General features: G+C 38.5%; 1 protein-coding gene across 13 annotated transcripts in view; it reads right to left on the bottom strand.

The window, feature by feature from the left end:
- The window catches only part of LRFN5 (leucine rich repeat and fibronectin type III domain containing 5), a 268,041-nt gene that overhangs the window by 188,278 nt on the left and 61,326 nt on the right, over positions 1-18,437 (bottom strand). For 6 of the 13 annotated variants that reach the window (XM_037503243.2, XM_054690082.1, XM_037503246.2 and 3 more), the window contains exon 1: positions 16,580-18,077. The exons of 1 other annotated variant lie outside the window; for it this stretch is intronic. The gene's annotated coding sequence lies outside the window, so the exon portion shown is untranslated. Of the gene's footprint in view, positions 1-16,579; positions 18,278-18,437 lie in introns of those variants that run through there. 6 more of the 13 variants (XM_054690103.1, XM_054690107.1, XM_054690095.1 and 3 more) reach the window with 5 other exon arrangements.

Below are 18,437 nucleotides of genomic sequence, written 5' to 3'. Positions count from 1 at the left end.
AGTGTACTTCAGTCCTTCTGCCTGCTCTGCTCCCTGCTCTGGCTCTGGTGAATTCTCTCACCCTCCCACACTTCTGACTGTACCCAGTGCTTGTATAAATAAATAAATAAATTTAAAAAAAAAAAAAGATACCTGCCCATTATTGATAAATACTTAGACTGTAGAATGTTTTATAAAATGTTTTTGGTATTAGAAATCAATCTGCAAAAGAAGTCTCTTATATTTAATCTGTGCCTGTATCTAGGATATAAATTTCAAAGGTATACTTTCAGTCTATTGATGTTTAACAATGATGGAATACAATACAAAGTACTATATTAAAAAAAAGCCTTCTCTAATTATACTATCCTCCTGATCCACTAACATATCTCTAAATATCCATCACTAAATCATGAATATAATAATTTGTATCTTAGAAAATTATGAATGAAAATACTAGCAGTAAATATATGCTTTGAGTTGCTTCATTAAAAATTAAAATGGCACCTGATAAATCCGTAATTAAGACATTTTATCTGGAATTAGTCAATTTTTTAGAACTATGACAAAGGAAAGAAAAAAATGAGAATCAGTGGGAGGATTCTTTATTGATTCAAGTGAAAGAATGAAAAGAGGAAAAACTGTAAATCCTTACCTGTTTGTATGTGAACTGTGAGTCAACTGATATAAAAAGATAATGAGATTCAATTGTTTGTTTCTTTGTTTTTACTTTGTGGTTGTAGTTGCTGTTCTTTTGCTAGAATCTGTCCTCCAATAACTGTTCCCAGCAATGATGTAGAGTAACTATTTCACAATTCAACCACTGTTTAATCAAAATGCCACTTTAGCCTGTCACTGGTTATACTTCAAAAAGCTCAGGGTTGCCTCAATTAAAAATGAGTTTTTACAATAGTTTGCAGATTTCATGCAGAATCATAAGAGGGTTCTACTCAGATTGAAAAAGGGAAGAAAGTGCTATTTTTATCTCTTGCTACATTCTATTTTTGCTGATAACCTTCTAGCTCAATGTTTTCTCCTCTGCAGAACATTGAAGAGGTTGCAAATGATATACTATTACAGTACAACATATCCACTTTGTTCACGATTATTAACAATCTATTGTTGACTTTAATTAAATAGCCATGATACTTCCACAAAAAGGAATAATTGCAGGAAACCTAAGCATTCAATTTTCAGTCCACATTGATTGATTAAAAGTACACCTTACACTGTACTTAAAATAGTGAATATTCTAAAGTAGTCTTATCTAGTGAAATATACAGATTATGTGCTACACAGTAAGGGACAAAGGTACAGAAGTATTTCAAACTCTGGGTAGCTCAAGTTCTAGGTACTGGACATGAAAATACTTTAAACATAGTGGCTTAGGAAACATTTCCTTCTTATTAATTCAGGAACGTATTCTTGCTTTTGTAATTGATTAAGCTAGTTACATTACACTAGTGGAAAAAGGAACATTGGCTAATTACACAGCATTATTTTCTTCAGGGGCTACCACCAACTCCCTCCCAGTGAAGAACAGAGTGGTAATTTCATCATCATTAGTAATTTTTTTTTTTTTTAAGATTTATTTATTTTTGCACAAGAGCTGGGGTACAAGTTAGAGGCGCTGAAGGGTGAGAGGATTCACCAGAGACAGAGTGGGGAGCAGAACAGGCAGACAACCGAAATATACTGCTGAGGGGAGCAGTGCCCAAGACAGGAGAGGTCTGCCATGCCATGTGGGACTCTCCCTGGCTGGCCAGGAATCGAACCCGTGCTGCAGAGGCTGAGGACAGCTTCATAGCACTGCGCTCAACCCTTTGGACCACCTGGGAGGTCTATCATTAGTAAATTTTAGAGTATTCTAAAATTGACAATGAATGTTTTGCTCCCCATTCTGTCTCTGGTGAATTCTCTAACCCTCCTGTGCCTCTGACTGTACTCCAGTTCTTGTATAAATAAATAGATTTAAAAAAAAAAAAGACTTTCCTATTTCTATCTCCACTACACTGAAGTAAACTAAAATGAAAGTAAATATTCAAGTTTTAAACAATGGCCAATACCTCAAAAACCTACCCAGAGCAACAAAATATAAGTAGATACAGTCTGCAGTTGACATTCTTAATTTATTCATGAATTTAATAACAAAGACTGAAAATTTACTATTAAAACTACTTAATATGGAGCATGTACATTAATAACTATATTATGTTAGCGTTCCATACAAAACACAAGATATTTTTGATCACTCTTACATGCCCCTTAATAGGAACACTAACATACAAACATTTTTCAAAATCCCCACAGGCATTAATTTTAGCTACTTCATTTGTCAAATGGAAGTTTCTTTATTTAATAACTATAGGAATAATAACTATGGGCTGAGCCTGGCTGGAACAGAAGCTCTCAAACCCAGTTCACCTAATGCCAAGAGTTTATTACTTCCTGTTTGAACTGAAATCAGATCAGAAAGCCAACACAAAAATAATAGCTTGTGCCACTTATAACTGAGTTCATTATTACCACCTATCATCTAAAAATAAAATGTTAGTGAAAAGTTAAAAAGGAAGTTAATCAAGTCCAAATGTATCTCTATCAAAATCACTATCAAAAAAGAGCATGACTCCAGAAATGGGTAAATCATAATGGAGAATGCTATACTGCAGAAGGCTGCAAAATAGATGACAATAATGAATGTAAAAACCACAATAATTATTCAACATTTCTACAATTGCTATTTGACAGAAAAAGAAACTATCTGATACTTTTAAAAAAATTATAGTTAAATTCAGACATTTTCATTTTCTTTTATAACTTTACTATTTTTAAAACGAGTAAAAGATGAGTATTTTTGAACACATAGCTTTGAATTTACAATCTTCTTTTGTAGCATAACTACAAATAGTGTAATGTATAGCATGTATATGAAAGAAGCTTTAATGTTTGATAATAAATAGGCTTAAGTGGATGTGTTGTGTGTTTACATATACACACAGATATGAAAGGTCTCTTACCATTCTATATTATAGTAAGATGAAGCTTGGCACAGACAGCTATTACAAGTGTTAACATCTCAATAGTAAATAGATAAATACAATTTTCTTCATAGCTAAATTCTATTAGACATACTCAAAGATTTTGCAGTTAGAGTATAGCTTGACCACATTTCCTTTGTTTCCCTAAAATAACACAACTTGCTAAAAAGTCTTAAAACCAGAAACACTAATTATAAAGGCAAAATGTTAAAATTCCACTAACACTGTATTGGCTTTTGAATTTCACATGGAAGATAGGAGAATGGATAGGCATTTTATGGAAAATAATTCTGAAAGAAAGCAAAAGAGGGAGGGATACACAGATGAAGAAAATACAAGAGGAAAGAAGAGACAGATAAATCAAGTTGTGACTTGACTCTTAACCAAGTTCTAAGATGTTAATAGGCCACAAGTCAAACAACTGTGGCTGAAAAGAACCAATAAAGGATTTTTGTTCAGAATGTCAAAAAGAAGTTTCTCTCTCCCTTGAACCTCCCTCTCCCAACTTGCTTTTTCTTTTTCACTCTACCTTTAAACCTGGTGTGTGACAGAATGAAGCCACAGTGATCCACCCTAACAAATCTGAGAAAGGAATAAGGAAAGTAGAAATAGAGCTGAAAATCAGATTCCAGTTTTTCAAATATTTCAATCCTGAATTAAGGTTTGAAGAAAACCCTGCCTTAGGCTATTGGTTGTATGATCCCTATTCCTTTGATGCTTTAGCCAATTTGGGCTGGCTTTTCCACCTGCAACTAAAAAAGTACTCTGTGATACAACCTTATTTCAGCACTAAACTCAAATGCTGAAACTAAAAATTATATGTTGTAAAATGCTGAATATAGAGTCTGAACAGTATATTCAATATATTCCAGAGGGACTTTCAAATCCATAATTATATTTGTAGGAAATACTTAGGTAAATGTGGTATGTATTCCCATGCACCACCTCAAAATATATATATATATATATATATATATATATCTTATTAAAAGTGAAAACATTGAATTTGACTATTTTACTATATATTTTTGCATAATTTATTTTTCAAATAACTTACAATCAGAAAGATATAAAAACCCTTGTAAGTGTATTGTCCCTTCACCTTCACCTTGCACTTTATTTTATTATACCTTTAACAGTATGTCAAATTTCTGTAGAGTTATTTGGTGCAGAAATGAGAACATTATTAAATAAAATGAGGCATGCATGAAGTCCCAGAATAAAGTAATTGTTCAATCTAGATTTAATTTACAGAAGAAATGAATAGTAAATATGAATCACTAAACATAATTAGAAGGTAAAATGAAATCTTGGAGAAATGACAAAATGTCACTCAACCAAACGAAGCCAAAATGCAACTTGGAGAAAAAAGAAAAATTATCCTTTGGGCTTGAGGTAAATGACATGACCTCTAGAATAAAGATAACTTTTTCAGGGAAGCTTCTCTAATGCAGTGATAAGGGGTGGGAGGGATAGTAAAAAAACAGGTGAATCAAAATTAAGTATCATGTTCATTCAACCATCTTAGGACACCTTTTAGGATAAAGCATTCTGAGGAAATTTGAGAGAAGAAAGAATACATTCTTTAGAATTCATGAATCCATGGAGGGAGGGGCAGCATACCTAGATGGAGTAGATATGTAAACAAATATTAGTTGAAACATTTTAAAAAATGGTAGTAGGTTGTCTTCTAAAATGAAGCATGGTGACATACTAGGTACAATTACCCAAGGGCAGTACCTCAGTTATCTGTTCCTGCCTTACACCTTATTGGCTTAAACAATAATATCATTTGTTAATATCTTGTGGGTTATCAATTTAGGCTGATTCTTCTACTGATCTGGCCAAGTTCACTCACATGACTAATATACCTGTAAGCTTGTTGAGTTTGGATGGTGCAAAGGGGGGTTCAAGCCCATGTCTTATCATTGGAGCAGGCTGTCAATTGAATCCTATGTCCCCAGGAAGGGAATTTGGGTTTTTTCACATGATGTTAACATTTTTCTAGGAGAGTAAGAATGTAGGCCATATGGTTTCTGAAAGATTTGCCTTGAAGATTACACCATATTACTTCTTGCACAACTATTATTCAAAGAAAGTCAAAAAGCCAGTCCAAGCTCAAGGGGAAACAGACATCTACTCTTCATAGAAAGAAAGACCTGCTGCAATATGTTGAATTAATGAAAGGTAGTAAAAATAACCACAAAGGGAAGCACATCACAGGGCTTAATCTAGAAATGACCTATTCCACCAACAGATACATCAGAATTAGGCATCAGATTTTGACTATCAGGCTCCTTAGCCAATGAAATAAGAGCACAGACATCTGGACTCAAGGTGAGGATACATTTGTTCTGCTCCTTCTTTCAGACTCTGACTCAAAGGGAGGAGGTAAGTGAGGGTAAAGCCTGAAGCACTCACTAAAGACTGCAAAAGCAGCTTGAAAATAATAACATAACAAAGGGAATCAGAGGTGAGTAGGAGTCAGAGCACAATTAGACAAATACATTTTAATGATAAACAGTGATCTTCAAGTTTCATCTGATCCTAACATTTAAAAAATTCTCAGATTCTGCTATACAAATGTGCTAAAGGGAACAATTATTCATTAATTACTTAAGACATATCAACCAGTTGTGTGTGTGTGTGTATTTTTACAGATGGGAATTAAGGCATTAGAGTAAATTACCCAAAATCATATAGTCTAGTTTAGTAAGAGAAAAAAAGTTAGTATATCCTTATATTCCAAATTCAGGTACAAAAGTACTTTTTTTTTCAATACAGATACAAAATCCACTAATGGATAACCACCATAAAGACTTCATAAACCTCCATATATGAAAGATGGCAATTATGAGATACCATAAAGGGAAAATAAATAAAAAGTAAGGCATGTAGTCAGAGGATGGCCATCCTTCTCAAAGGATGTAAAACAGAAAAGGTAGGAGAAAAGGGAAATCTCCTAAGTCTATCAGTTATAACATTAACTTATTGAAAGACAGAAGTATTTGGATTTGATTCTGACATTAACATCTATTAGTTGTATAATTATAGACAACAAATTAACTGCCCTCAGCCTTAATGAGCTCCTCTAAAAATTACATAGAATCATATCTAAATTGTAGTTATACTGCATGGATTAGTGGAAAGTAAAACCAATTATTTAGCAGAGAACACATCCTAGAAAATGATGAAAATGTTACAGCTGATGATCATCATCTTCTACTATTATCCAAGATTTATTAGCATTATATTAGCATCTTTCAGAGCTTTCCACATAAGGTACACGTGCTTTTTCAGAAGTCTTAGAATTTTACTCATCCTTAGGCTCTTACTTTACAAAGATATCTACAATCATATCATTTTGGTGAATAAGTTCCTATCAGGGAGATAAAAAAGGAAACAGGCTCACTGACAAAAGCAAGATAAAACTAGAGGAAAATCCTACCTGGAAGATAGTTGGAAAGGAAAAGAAGAAAGTTTAGTGTCAGTACAAACTGACTTAAATCTGTCATGAAGTAGACCCTGAGGGCTTGCTGCAATCAGTAACACATACAACAGAGACCTAAAGTTGTTAAAATAAGGTTTTAACTATAGTTAGAAATAGTGTGTCAATTTTAATAACTATTAGCATTCACATCAAAAGCAAAATATCAAAATAAACATTTTAAAATATGATTTAAAAGGAATAACATTCAAGATTATGGAGAACATAGGTAACAAGAAGAATCATTCTGCCAAGATACCAGATAAAAGAGAGTTTTTCTGGCATTTCTTTCTACATTCAAATTATTTTTACCCTTGTTAGAAATTAAGTTACTTCATATGGAGGCTACAGTAACTGTTAAAACCTAATCATCAATGTTATTCAGTAATGCAAAAGATAAAACAAATTAACATAGTAAATATTCTAGACATCAATATCACCTTAGTTTAAGGGTAAATTAAGAGACAAAAATGTGAGCCTATCCTGACTGACTAGGCCTAGAATTACTGCTCTGAAAAAGTATTTGCTCCTCACTCCAGATTGCTGTTTCCCCAGAGTGGCATCTATGCCATTTTGGCTTTTGTGTCTCAAAGGAGTAATGGTTTGCAGAGTATCTAAGCATGCATTAAATGCTGAGTAAATGTTTGTTAAAGGAATCAAAGAATAGGCCTTGAGTCATTCTTGTCTAGATCAAAAAGCCCATTAGATAGCCCATCACCTTAAGATGAGGTGAAAACCCACTCTTATCTTGCTCTATTTCATTGTTTTTCACATTTATTGTGAACATGATCAAAATTGGTATTACTTTTCTCTTAATATTTAATGGAAATTATTTAAGTCATTTTATTATGAGGAAATCATACGAGAATGTTAGAAAAATGATCTCAGGAAACTTTAGTAGTGGCTAGGCTTAAAATGGTAACTATTTTTAATCTTATGATGAAACTTAGATTGATGAATTGTAGCATCTTAGAGACATATGTTAAGAACCATGGGCCTCCCAGGTGCGCAGCGGTTGAGCGCTGGGTTGCGAGGCTGCCACAGCCTCTGCAGTACCGGTGCGATCTCCGGCCACCCGGTGAGGGTCCCACATGGCGCGAGGACCTCTCCTACCACCCGCTGCTCCCCTCAGCAGTATATTTCGTCAGTCCACCTGCTCTGCTCTCCGCTCTGGCTCTGGTGAATTCTCTCACACTCCCGTGCTTCTGACTGTACCCAGTACTTGTAAATAAATCTTTAAAGAAAAAAAGAACCGCAAAGCCATGTCCAGGTTCAAAAGACAAGAGTCATTGATAAAATTGTAGTATCTGACAAGAGTGCAGAATGGAGAGTTATAGCATGTACCTGCTTCCTGTTCTAAAACCAAGAAAATAATGGCAGTGTCCAATTCTAGACCGGTCAACCCAAGTGGTTTGTTGGCACTGGTACCATGTTTCTATGAACAGTGAGACATACACAAACTGGAGCCTCGTTGAAAGAGGGTGATGATGAAGACTACTGTTTTATTGATCATAAAGGTAAAAAGGTTTGAAATCATGAAACATGGAAACTGCCTCAAACCCATTTAAAATCCAGAGTCAAGTTTAATCATTAGCAAACCAATAATAAGTTGAGGATCTCAAGTAACCCGGCTTACATCTTTAAGGTACTGTCCTCAAAAATTATACTCATTGTGTGCCCCCTGCCACATTAAAATTAGAAAGCATGGGGTGCCAGATTTTTGACTCAACCCCAAAATAGTAATTTTATGATAAGTCTATACAGAAATGGAATTATCTACTGTAGGGGAGTGATCTGGGAATCAATGAAGGTACTCAAGCTTAGTTAAGATGACCACTTGGCAGGAATGATTTAGAGAAAAGTTAAAATTGCATAGAAATCAACCAGACTCAATGGGGATTAAAACAAATTTATTTTTTTTCCATAGAAATATATGTTTTAATGCAAGTACACATCTAGACAATGAGGTAAATCTGTGTTACATATAATTTGTGAGAGTCCAGTTCCTCATCATTAAAATTTGTTTTTTTAATTTTATTTTTTTCTTTTATTATTTAAATTTTATTTTTATATTCCCCATACAATTACAACCCCCTTATTTTGACCCCAAGCCCTCCTTTCCCCACCCCCCCCATTCCCCATAGAGTGTCTCTGGTTCATAGTTGTTTGTTGATTTTGATATTTTCTTTCTTATAGTTATTCTTTTTCCTGGTCCCTTATTTAAGTTTTCTAGATTCCTGCTATGAGTGAGACTATCCGGTATTTTTCTTTTTCTTTCTGGCTTATTTCGCTGAGCATGATCCCTTCCAGCGCTATCCATGTTGCTGCAAATTGCATGTGTTTATCTTTTTTGAATGCTGAGTAATATTCTATGGTATATATGTACCACATCTTCTTGATCCAGTCATCTATTTTTGGGCATTTGGGTTGTTTCCAAAGCTTAGCTATTGTAAATAATGCTGCTATAAACATAAGGGTGCAGGTGCTCTTTGGAATGGATGTTTCTGTGTCCTTTGGGTAAATACCTAGGAGTGGAATTGCTGGATCATATGGAAGCTCTATGTTTAGTAGGTCCTGAAATCTCCACACAGCTCTCCATAGTGGTTGGACCCGTTTGCACTCCCACCAACAGTGCAGGAGAGTTCCTTTTTCTCCACAACCTCGCCAACATTTGTTGTTGCTAGATTTTTTAATATGTGCCATTCTCACTGGTGTAAGATGGTATCTCATTATAGATTTGATTTTCATATCCCTGATTACAAGTGATGTTGAACATTTTTTCATATGCCTGTTGGCCATTTGCATTTCCTCTTGAGAGAAGTTTCTTTTTAGCTCTTCTGCCCATTTTTTACTGGATTATTTTCTTTGTTTTTGTTGAGTCTCATCAGCTCTTTGTAGATTTTTGTGATCAGTCCTTTATCATTAGTGTTGTATGCAAAAATGTTCTCCCAGTCAGTGGGGTTTCTCTTTGTATTAAAACAAATTTAGATTTTAATGTCTTGGGTGAGCCAAGCATTCTCCAGTGTGCCAGAGATCCTATAGCATATTTTTTTTTAAACCCAGAGTTACATTTCCTGTTTTACATCTTTTGGTTGGTCTCTGAAGACACTGGACTGTCAGACTTAAGAGCTGGATAAGCTTTAGCATTCCTTGGAAATCTGAGGTTCTGTGACAAGAAGCATAAGTTTTGAAGTCATCCAATCGTCACTTCCTTTAGTTTCTTCCTTTACCCCAAAAATAGCTAATGATGAGCTGATAATAATGATGGTGGTGGTAGGATGATGATAACAGCTATGATAATGATGATAACAGGTATGTATCTAATGCATTATATCACTGAAAACTGCAGGCAATCCTATGACATAGACTTTATCATGAGCTTCATTTTATAGGTGAATACACCAAGGCTTAGAAAAATTATAAGACTTGGTCAAAATTACAATGGCCTGAGACATAGTCTTGTGAAATTCTAAAGATCATGCCTAAATCACTGCCTAACACAGATCTCTACAAAACACCATTACAATGTCCTGATGTACTCTCTCTCTCCCTTACTATAGAACATAAAATATCAAAATAGAACAAAGATATCAATTACTTTCAAATTTATGCATTTGTTTATATCTCTCATGTTACTAACAAAATAACTTCCTTGAGGTCAGGATCCAATGTTCAGATTTATATTTTTAAAGTACCTAACATTTGAATAATAAATACAGGGTATTTACCCTGTATTGATTTTTTTTTCTTTTTTTTGTGGAACCCACACCAGTGGCCGGGGATCAAACTGGTGCTGCAGAGGCTGTGGGCAGCCTCGCTACCCAGCACTCAACTGCTGCGCCACCAGGGGAGGCTCTACCCTGTATTGATTTTTACCCCAAATTTTAATTTAAAGGAAATTAACCCCAAATTTTAATTTAAAGGAAAGCATATTTCTTATTAAATGAGACATTTCAGGTAAAAATATCTGTGACTATAAGTGACATAACAATATCTTTGTAATATGTAGAATAAAGCATATTTACTACTCAGTGCAGGATTCAATGTTGCCATGTATATTTTATGCATTTTAATGTTGCTGTTAAAATTCCAATAGTACTAATCAAACAAGTGCACATATATCATTTCATCAACTAATTTTTTTTACCAAGGGAAAAAAATAACTAAAAGATCTAATTATTAAAAAACACATCACTGCTTCCAAAGAAGAAATGAGAATCTTAGGTTACAAAGTAGATCTGCCTTCATTCGTAAGCCTCTATAACTTTGTAAGTGACACCATTAAGATGAGGAAGAAACCTCTTTCAAGACAGGAAGTAAGAATTCAACATGGGAAAGTGGTTGGGAATCCTCTAGCTGTAGAATCTTTAGCATTTCCTCAAGAGGCTCAATTCAAAGTAAAAATAATCTATTTCTGATTGAATTTTCTAGTTTGAATTGAATATGTTACAGAGAGCAATCTCCATAAAAAGGGGAGGTTCCATTTTCACCACCCCATCTAATGAAGGGTGGAGATGAGTGGTTAGAAGAAGACTTAGAGATATTTGGAGAAGACACATGAGAATGCACATGAAGCCCAGAGAAATGTGAAGGAGAAGTTGTGCTTACTCCTCAACTTTGGACTTGTCCCAGGGACTTGGGGGACATGAAAGGAGACACATGGGGTCCAGACATATTGAGAAACATGGCAGAGAAGTGGGTGTCCCATGGGGAGGCTGACAACAGCAGTCATTGATGTGTACTTTAATTTTGCTCTTTCCCTTCCAGATTTGCCTTGTTCCTTCTGCTCCTTTCCTATGGTTCCCTGCCAGAAAGTGTCTTAGTCTTACCGCAAGCTTTTGGACTACATCAGCCCCACTTTTGATCATCCCTGTTTGGCTGGGTTTTTACCCACAAGGGGATAGATAACTTTGGGTGTTTCAATCGTAAACTATGATCTTTTCTTCTCTTGTTGTTCTTTTCACACTAATCCTTCTAAAATTCTTATACTAAGAATATGCTTTGGCTTTATTCAGTGGATTGTAGAACCTCTTTATGCAAGTTTGGGGATATTGGGGTGCCCCTCAGTCTGCCTGCTAATGAATATATACTGAACTAATTAGCATTTTCTTTCATTCTTTCTCTAAGAATTCAAAAACCTCTCCTAGAGTTGTTAAAAAAGATCCTAAACTCTATTAATTTATCTTACTACTTATTTTCTGGTCGATTTTTGTCATAAAATCTAAAATTGATAAAATATTCAATCATGATTCAGCAATGATTCTCATAAGGATTACAATTCTACCAATTTCAAAATATTTCACTGGAAAGTGTTTTAAAGCAAAAAAGTTTTATATATGTTCCCACAAGGAAGAGACTAGCACAAGGCTTATGGGTATACATATTTCTTTTATAAAATATATATATGTATAATTTCTAGGATGATCTAAATAATCAATTGACATTTTCTTCCTAATGTGACCAAGTTTGTAACTTAACAAACATAGGCTATCAAAAGCCAATTTCCAAGAAATTTTATAAATGTAGGTTGTAGTTTAAATAATAAAATCTTTTCACGTGGTTTACTTGTATCAGTAAAATGATAATGAATTTGTTAACTATGTACTTCCATTATAATTTTCTATCATCTTAGCCATATTTATAATTAGTATTAAATCATATCATTTTTGGTAAAAAGTATTATACACAACACTATGAAAAAGTTTAAAAGTAGCATTAACTGTACCTGAATTAAATTCTTATATTTCCATCTCCTGTTATACTTATGTGGAACTAGGGTTTTCATAATAACATACAATTTATGTTGATAGGGCATAATATAAATGGTTCACCTCCAACCAGAATAGCTTCAATAATTATAAACATAATACATCTTAATTTCACCATGCACACACCATGTAATGGATAAATTATACTGCCTCAGGTTTTAAATAGTCCTCAATGATTGAAGGATGCCACTGGAATAAAAATGTGGGCCATAGAAATATAATAAGTAGTCTCATTTTCAAAGTTTTAGTGAACAAGACAGAGGGATGCACATGTGTGTCAGTGGAATGATTTAGCTAAATTACCTGGTAGTCATGTATCCTAGGGGATCAGAGTTAGATCTATTTAAAGGCCTGAATTTATATCTTTATTCTTCAATGAAGCATAAAACTTAGAACTGATTATACTATACACAAAACTCTGAAAGTAACGCCAACAGGCTACATTTCTGAATAAAAAAAGTATTAAAAAAACTGCATTGGGTTAGTATATTAGCCAGTGAAACCTTTAGAAATTTTCAAGTAGTTTTCTTCCTCCAAGATTGGCAAAAATTAGCAATCTTACTTATTGTACACTTCTCTTAAAATAACTGGGTGGTTTTGAGATAGAGCTATTAGTAGTAATTTTATGTAGAGGCAGTAACATTGTTAGATATCTGCAAGCATCTCATCCCTACCACATAACACAGCAATAGTATCAGCAGAAAGCAAGATTCTAATTTCACCAGCTAGAAAACTCAGCAAAACTACTAAGCAAAAGTGCTTCAAGCAGCAGGAGAGAGCAGAACGCTAGTTAAGTGGACAAAGGGAAATGATGGTCATTCATAAAAGATAAAAAGCATATGATGGTCATGGAAACACCAGTGTCATAACCAGACACTGCTTTAACACCAAGAACACATTCGATGGCAGAGGAGGAAAAAATAATGGAATGGGGAAGGTGGGTGGGGTAATTTTCCCTCAAAGACCACAACACTTGCCATTCTCTTGAGGAAAAGAAAATCACCTCTGGCTGATGTCAGTCAGAAAAAGATCTATACATCTTGATAACTCTCTCCCCCAAACATGGAGGCATAGGAACCTCATATTTCCAAAATGAGGTAGGGTGTGTTTGTGTGTGTGTGTGTTTGTGTGTGTGTATGTGTTCATATATGTATATATCCCAAATGTGGGGGAGAAAAAAAGGTGAGTGAAGCACAGAAGACTGGTGATGTTCAAGGTCATTTTCCTTTTGAAAAGAGAAATAGAGAAAAAAATGATTAAATAAAATGGTTTGGGGAACAGGAGTGAAGTGACAACTTCTTTCATGCCTATATGATCACATATGTTCCCAAGGGTGTACTGAGTTTCCTATTGTTCTGCCCCTCTTACCAGTGACCAAAAGAAGACTTTCAAGGAAAGAGGATTTTGCTGGATTTTTTTAAAATCAATACCTAATAATCTTAACCCATTAATGAGCCAGGTCAGCTCTAAGTACAGTGCTTAACAAGGACAGTGGACTCAGATCTCCAAACTAATTTGTACCTCTCTGTCTTTTCAATCTGGGGAAAAGAGAAGGGTAGCAAAAAAACACACACAAAAAAACCCTCCATTTTTTAGGGAATTTCCATGCATGAAACCTTGTGCTAGAAGGTCTGTTTGACTATGACACCTCCTTTAGCTCCAATATGTCCCCCAGAGAATGGCTTTTAAAAATATGAATCACACCACAATCTAGGTTTGCTTCTGACGACTCAACATCCAGCTAATGCGTTTGTGTTGCCATCCCTGAGGATAAGGGCACAAGGACAAGACTTAACCTGAAAAAGACAGAATCCTCAGTGGAAAAAGGCCAGAAGGAAGTGAAATGAGGAGGAAAATAAGGAAAACATTTTCCCCAGTACTTATATTCTTTACGAGCATTCACTCTTTCTTGGGCATCCTCTAAACAGGTATGCTTTATTTGCTAACAAATAATATGAATGTGATCTAGTTTCTGATGCAATTATATTCTGAACAAATTTGGGGGACAAAGGGGTGTCCTTGTCAGATATGTAGCACACATTAATCAGTTTTCTGTCTATGATTTTCTGAGTGATAGAGGAAATACAAATTCACTGAAGGGGGGTGGGGAAGAAGACAAAAGAAAAGAAAAATCCTCATCTAATGCCTCCCAAATTCCCAGTTATTTTTAGCTTTTTTGTAGGCAGTACCCTTTCCTTTCTGAGTCCTCAGAGGGTGGAGTGGGGACCTGCTTTTCTGTTCAATTCTAGTTACCCTTTGTATCCTTTCTGGATTCTCTCCTGAAAAGTGCCTTGTCTCCTCCTAATTTATTGGGGGGGGGGAGGGTGCAGTGTGTGTGGAAGAAGTGGTGATGTGGGGGGTAGTTGTCTTTACAGCAGTATTTCAATTAGAGATAAAAACCCAAAAAAGGAGCACAAATGACCTGATTAAATCCAGGCAAGCAAGAAGGGAGAGAAGAGAGAAACAAATAGAAATCCAGCAAAACCACACAAGTTTCAGGTTTTGAATCCTGAGAAACGCAGTATTTGAATATCCAGGCATTTTTGCAGTCAGCTTTCATTCTATTTTCTTGAATATTCATTTACAAAGGGCGGGGTGGGGCGGAGGTTGTTTGCCGGCTCAGAAAGTCAGGCAGGACCTCAATGCCCCGCACGCATCTCTCTCCACCCCCTTCCTCTCATATCCAGGCGGCCACCTCAGCCATGATGCGCCTGCTGTCTGCCTGGGGGCCCCCCACTGAGCTCTCCTGCCCCGCCCCAAGAAATGTCAAAGCGAACCTGGCAGCTGCAGTGGAGGAGCCCAGCCCCCAAGCCCGCTGCATACATGGCCTTGTAGCACCACCAGCCTGCGAGGGCTGCAGCAGCAGCCAAGCCTAGACTCCAGAGGAGTTGGGGACATCAACGAGGAGGGGCAGAGAAAGCTGCTAGCTAGTGGCCAGCTTGTAGTCTGCAAATGCCATCATACGGATATCTATAGAAACGCAGCGAGCTCTGGAAAAGGAGGCAGCGCCCCTACACTTTCTAAAGGGCTTTAGCGAAGAGAAACCCCCAGAGGAGCCCCAGCCACTGCCTCCAAGAGCAGAGCGCCCTGTGTTGGGGCCCAGCCAAACCCTCCACTGGGTGCATCCAGCAGGCAGCTCCCGAAGGCGGGAGACATACCAGCACTCCTTTAGCTGAATTATTCAAACCATCTTCACTATGGAATAAAACATTGATGAGACTACTTTGGAAGTGCTTCATCTTGTTAATCCTAATGCCCTGGAGAAAAGAGTGAAATTTTCAGTAGAGGACTCAGAGGTGAAGAAAAAAGGAAATAAGAGAAATAAAGTGCCAGGGAAGGGGCTTTGGAAGTTAACTAAATTTTTCTACCTCCACCAGCCCAGGAGAATCTCCATTTTAACATATCAGACCCAATATGTTAATTAGGCAGTCACAAATCCTATCTACTCTTCCTAAGTCAAGGCACTCACTCACTGGCAAGAATTTTCAAATACATATTTTACAGAGACAAACCAATAAATAAATGAATAAATATAAATAAATAAATACAAGCAAAAAAAATCACAGGCACACAAGCCCCTCTCCCGCAGGTAGAAAATAAAGCTGGAGATGGTGTTGGGGTGGTGGTTATGGTTGTAGCCACGCTCTTCTAGCTATAAAAAACGACTTCTTGAGTGGATCTATTTTGCTACACAAAAGCAAACCCTGGCAGTTAAACAACATATTTCAACACACACTCATGACAATGAATTCCCTTTCATGCAAAGCAAGTTCCAAGAAAACTCCATTTCCCATTAAAGTCTCCAGATGCCTCATTTACAACTACTAAAAGGTCTGGCAAGCTCTTCCACAATAAGGGCAGGAAAACAACCTGGTACCAGAGATAGAGAAGGGTCAACACGTTCCTTGGCTGAAATGATGGGTGGAAAACCAAACACCCTCTTGCACTCACAATATAGGGAGGGTTGCATACCAAATGATCTGTGGCAACCATCGCCTGAAGGAAACAGGGATTTTAATCTCTGGCATCTTCAGGCAGGTTCAAGATGCCTTGTTTTCAAAAAGCATCACTTAGGGTGGAGTGTATCCATATTCCCTTAGCTTTTACTGCTAGATGAAATACTCAGGTATAGATTTATATTCCACCTCTTAGAAATTCTATTACAACATCACAGAGCGCCCTTGGATACCCAGACCTTTCTAATGATTTTTCAAACATTAATAAGTAAAGTAGCCTGCAATGCAGATAAGCACTAGAAACAAGATCAGAAGGAAACTGGGTGAGGCGGGTAGTCATTCGCTTGTTACCTGGTGCCTCTAGAGGAAAAAGACGATCGTAGGAGGACTTTCTGCCCGCAGGTACAATCCCGGCAAGGTGGCTCCAGGTGGCTTTCACAGTCCTACGCGGGTCTCTCTCGTCACTTCGCTGCCCTTTGCCATAGCTCAGCACCCGCATCCTAGGGAGTCGGAGAGGCGGCTCCTGCCACTGCTGCCGCTGCCCGCAGGTCGCACTGGGTGGGGGATCCGCGGCGATCGCCCCATGAAACCCACGTTTCTGTGCCCAGGGAGCGGGCAGAGGCAGGACGGCCGCGCACGCACACACAGACACACACTCAAACACACACTCACACACTCAGGCGCGCGCGCGCTCTCGCATTCACACTTGCACACGCACACACACCTAGCACAGTGCGGGGAGGGAGAAGCAAAGGGGACTGGGGCGTCTCACGATTGGCTTCTATGCCCACCGGACCACAGGCAGCAAAGAGGGCGGTCTGGCATAGCCACTTATCACGTTTGCTTCAAGTTCTCCAACCCAAATCCACGTAATTCAAGAGCTGATGACATTTTAGTGAGTAGGAAAGAGCCAGGAAAAGGCTGAGGAAGAGTCGGGGATTTTGTTAGGCAGTTTGAAAAGCAATCCTCGTTACCTTGTTTGGAGAGCAAACCAGCTCCAAGAGCTGAACTTTTGGCTTCAAATGATGTGACCAGAAACGTTAATATCCTTCTGGTCAAAAGAGGAAGGTCGAGATGCACGGGAACAAGACGGCTGCGAGACCCTCTGGTGACCTTGTGATGTACCTGGAAGCAGGTTAACACTGGAGCTTTCCAACCCTCTAGGTAAAGTGATCCACATGCGGTCCACAGTCAAGAAGCCTCTCCGAATCCAGCCAGGAAAATGGGTCTGGGCGTCTTCCAAGCTGTGCAAGAACCCAGGCATCCAGGGGCACTACCGAGTTAACACATTTGCTTCTGGGCAGTTGGAGGAAAGACAGTCAAATGCATCAGATAGGCGCGCGCACACACTCACACACGCGCGCGCGCGCGCACACACACACACACACACACACACACACACAACTAGCTGGAGAGTGGCTTACAAAAAAACAGATGTCGAGATGACTTGAAAAGGTAAAAGAAAATGCAGCATCTTTCCGGAAAATGTAAGGCCCAGCAGAAAGCTTATGAAAATCTTTTCAGATCTTTCATCCTTCCTCTCTCCTGTGAGTGTGTTTCCAGGTTTGGCTGGTCTGCCCTACCCCCGTCCAGTGGTGTCTTTATCTCCAGATATAACCGAACCGTGCAAACGGGATAATATGTGTGGGTTGTGCTCACAGCCCAGAGCTCCACAAAGTCAAGAATCCTAAGGGAGCAGCCAGCAGCGAAGCCATTCACATCCTCGAGGGAAGAAGGGAAAACACGCGCAAACACACGCACACATGCGCGCATGCACACACAGAGTCCTCGGTTCGGGCCGCCCTGCACACTCTCGCTGCCTCCCCGCGCGCGGCTGCACACGGCGCCCCGCCCGTTGCCTGTGGCTCCGGGGCGAGTCCACAGTTCAGGCGTGGAAGTGGCGGTCCAGATCCCGGGCTGCGGCCGCGGCCCCCGCGCGCCGGCTCTGCTGCCCGCTCCCCGCGGCGGCGTGTGCGGGCGAGCGCAGCCGCCGGGCCGGGAGCAACTGCGTCCCGCGCTGCAGCATGGAGGCGGCTGCGGGCGCGCGGCCGTGGGCCCGGCCCTCGCCGCAGTGACGGGAATCACCGCGCCGCCCAGACTGCGAGTCAGGAGAGACCCCCGCCCGGGCGCCGCGCCGCCCTGCGCCCTGGCTCCGCAGAGCCGGGCAGTTTCGAGCTGATGGAGCCGAGGCTAGCGGCGAGGGGCTAGC

The sequence above is a fragment of the Talpa occidentalis genome, unplaced genomic scaffold, assembly GCF_014898055.3.
Source record: "Talpa occidentalis isolate TD23 unplaced genomic scaffold, MPIMG_talOcc4v2.1 talOcc4.11, whole genome shotgun sequence".
In the NCBI taxonomy this organism is placed as follows: Eukaryota; Metazoa; Chordata; class Mammalia; order Eulipotyphla; family Talpidae; genus Talpa; species Talpa occidentalis.
Note: the sequence above shows the minus strand (reverse complement) of the source record. Positions and strands in the feature narration are given on the sequence as shown.